Source organism: Pipistrellus kuhlii, unplaced genomic scaffold, assembly GCF_014108245.1.
Source record: "Pipistrellus kuhlii isolate mPipKuh1 unplaced genomic scaffold, mPipKuh1.p scaffold_m20_p_2, whole genome shotgun sequence".
NCBI classification, from domain to species: domain Eukaryota; kingdom Metazoa; phylum Chordata; class Mammalia; order Chiroptera; family Vespertilionidae; genus Pipistrellus; species Pipistrellus kuhlii.
This window is the reverse complement of record NW_023425515.1, coordinates 128,764,407-128,768,079: the sequence shown is the minus strand read 5'-3', so window position 1 is coordinate 128,768,079 and position 3,673 is coordinate 128,764,407. Positions and strand designations below refer to the sequence as shown.

General features: G+C 45.8%; 1 pseudogene; it reads left to right on the top strand.

Annotated features, from left to right (window-relative positions):
* On the top strand, positions 1–3,407 carry LOC118723070 (annotated as a pseudogene).
* The last annotated feature ends 266 nt before the right edge of the window (positions 3,408–3,673 follow it).

Sequence of the window (3,673 nt, the reverse complement as noted above, 5' to 3'; positions counted from 1 at the left end):
ATGGCAGAAGGGGTAAGTGGTGTTTCTTGTAAGGGCATTAATCCCATTCATGGGAACTCTGCCCTCATGCCCTGATCACCTCTTAAAACCTCTACCTCAGAATACCGTCACCTTGGGAACTAGGATTTTTCAACACTGAATTTGGGGGGACATAAACATTTATTCCTGCCGGCTCTCTCTGCTTCATTCACATTGGTCTCTTTGCTATTCCTAGAATGTGAACACACCAAATACACCCATGCCTTTGCACTTGTTTTCTCTGCCTCGAATGCTCTTTCCAAATTATCTATATACTAGAGGCCCGATGCACGAAATTCGTGCAAAAGTAGGCCTTCCTTCCCCCAGCTGCTGGCACCGGCTTCCTTCTAGCACCTGGGACCCAGGCTTCCCTCTGGCCCTGGCTTCATCTGGAAGGATGTCTGGAATGACATCTGGCCTAACTAGCATATTACCCCTCAAATCTTTCCAGACTTTGTTCAATTGTCTTCTGATCAATGATGCTAACCTTAACTACAAAGTTTAAAATTGTACTTGCTTCCCATCTTTGCACTCCCAATCTTCCTAATCATGCTCTATTTTTCCATAGCACTTAGAACTTCTTACATATAGTATACTGTTCTTATTTATTATTATTTTTTAATCCCCACCAAAGAATATTTTCCCATTGATTTCTATAGAAAATGGAAGGAAGGGAGGAAGGGGAGAGAGAAAGAGAGACTGCTGTGAGAGAGACACATCGATTGGTTGCCTCCCACATGGACCTCTACTGGGACCAGGGAACCTGCAACACAGGTACGTGCCTTTGACGTGGAATTGAATACGCAACTTCTCAGTCCGTGGGCCAGTGCTCTAACCACTGAGGAAACTGGCCAAAGGCTGTTCCTATTTATCTTCTTTATTATTTATCATCGGGTTATATAGATCATGATGACTAATTCCTAAAACTTCAGTATATATCTCTTAAAAATAAAGACAGCTTTCTACATAATTCCAAAGAAATTCTACATGTAATAAAATTAATAATAATCCTCTCTTACTTTTCACATCTAATTAGAAGCCAAATATTTCTCCCTTTTTGTATCTTAGTCTTAATCTGTATTAGTCCTGTTTTCATTATCATTTAGACTACTGCAATAATTATTATTATTGTTATTATTATTGCAATTCATTACATTAATAATGTTACTTTATTGTGTATCAGGGCTGCTTGGGATTCTTTAGTAACTCATTTAATCCTAACTGTTCTGCTTGGCTGCTGGGAAATGCCCAGAGTCCATTGTAGTTCACCTTTAAAAAGTAAACATGCCTTAGCTCTGGCCAAGTAGTTCAGTTGGTTAGAGTGTCATCCTGATACTCCAAGGCTGCAGGTTCAATCTTCGGTCAGGGAACTTACTAGAAGCAACCAATGTATGCATAAATCAGTGGAACAACAAATCTCTCTCTCTCTCCTCTCTCTCAAATCAATTTAAAAAGAGTGAGCATGCTTTGTGGTATGCATATGATATCCTAACCTAACATCCCTGCTTGCTACATCTCCAGCTTTATTCTGTATTTTCTTCCTTATTTTCCCTGTCAGTCTGTTACATTATGGCCCCTAGCAAACCACATCTCCCAGTAGTCACACACTTGGATAGTCCCTTTCCCTTAAATCTGGACTAAGCCTGTGTCTTGCTTCAACCAATAGCATACAGCAAAAGTGACACTGCTACTTCCAGGCCTCAACTGTAAGGAGACATAGCAGATTCCATTCTGTGCTATTGGGAGCCTTAAACCACCAGGGAAGAAGTCTGGGTACCCTGCTGCTGAGACTTCATGAAAGAAGCCGTATAGAGAGGCCGTGGAGAGAGAGAGAGAGCAAGAGCGAGAGAAAAACCAACCCTGAAACCACGTGGAGAAAGAGAAACCCAGCTCAGCTGTCCCAGCATCCCAGCTGAGCCAGCATAGATTATGTGATCATGAGCGAATTAATAAGTGAACTAATTAGTTAAAGAAGAAGTAGCCAAATTTCTTCTGAAACGCCCTAGCCAAGACCTTGGAAAGGGTGACCAGGAGGTAGGGCTCAGCTGAGAATGTCAACCAGAGTACCTACAGGTGGCCTGTTGCAGGGAAGTCTCTGGGTGACTAGTCTTCTTAGGCTTCCGAAGAGAGTATTCCAGCTATTCTGGAAGGAAACTCCAGGCTTCTTATGGCATAGTCTCTTAGGTCCCAGAATTTTACCTCTGATGAATTCTATTGGTTAAACAAGTCACTGCCCTAGTGTTGCAGCCCATATATTGGAGTAGAAGGGAAGGGAATATGGATGCCACTCTTAGTGAGAGGAGTGTCAAAGCATTTACAGCCATTCTTAAGCTGCTACAAAAGGAGTGAGTTGAATAAAATCAGAGAACATAGGAAAGACTTGCTTTGGACATAAGAGGCACTACCTCCACTGAACGAGCATCCAGAACTCTGTCCTCAGCTCTCTCTATTTGTACTGTCTCCCTAGGGGATCTCACCTAGTCCTGCTGCTCATAGACCTTCATACACCAATGGCTTTCAAGTTTATATCTTTAGCTCCAACTTCAACAATTACCTGGCCGCTGTCTACAGGTGCTGTCTACATTCCTGTCCGGGGCTGCAGTGAGCCAGTCCCTAACAGACCTGGCCAAGTACATGATTGGCCGGCTGAGGCCCAACTTCCTGGCAGTGTGTGAACCCGAATGGAGCCGGGTCAATTGCTCCGTCTATGTCCAGGTGGAGAAGGTGTGCAGGGGGAGTCCTGCCAACATCACTGAGTCCAGATTGTCTTTCTACTCTGGACACGCCTCCTTTGGGATGGACTCCATGATGTTCTTGGCGCTCTATGTGCAGGTGTGGCTCTGCGGGAAGTGGGCACGGTGCAGTTCTTCCTGGTGGCCTTTGCCCTCTATGTGGGCAACACCCGTGTGTGTCAGACCATGAGCACCACTGGTGTGACGTCCTCGTGGGCCTCCTGCGGGGGGCACTGGTGGCCGGCCTCAGTGTTCGCTACATCTCCGACTTCTTCAAAACCCGGCCCCCACAGCACTGCCTGGAAGAAGGGGAGCTGGAACAGAAGCCTAGCCTGTCCCTGACGCTGACCCTGGGTGAGGCTGACAGCAACCACTATGGGTACCCAGTCTCCAACTCCTGAAGCAGGAAGCTGCCGGTGGGTCAGGCTGTGGGTCGGGATGTTGGTGGTGCTGGAAGGGCCCTCACCTGGGATGGCAATGAAGTGCTCCAGGCTGGTTCCCAGAGGGGTTTCTATTGAACCCACCTCCTGTGCACTGAACAAGGGGGTTTGGATGGGAACCCTCCAATATGAACAGAGCTCCCTCAGTCCCCCTTCTTTTGTTGGCTTAGGGAAGGGACCAAGAGATTTAGATAAATGCCGTTTTTGTAAAATGTAATGTATATGTGGATTTTTAGTAAATGAGGGCATCAGCACCTCTGTTCCTATGGCCATTCTGAGGACTGTTCCTATGGGGGGAGCCCCCTCCCTCGTCATCAGCTCTGCTAAGCTCAGTGTTGTGAAGTCAACAAGTCAAATGAAAATCACAGCCAAGTCTTTAATCACTCGTTTCTTCAGAGGGTCCTGGTTCCTGTTAGTACCGAATGGTATGAAAAACTTAACCTCGTGTGGGAGCTAAATGTGTTCAGTGACCATGCAAGGAAA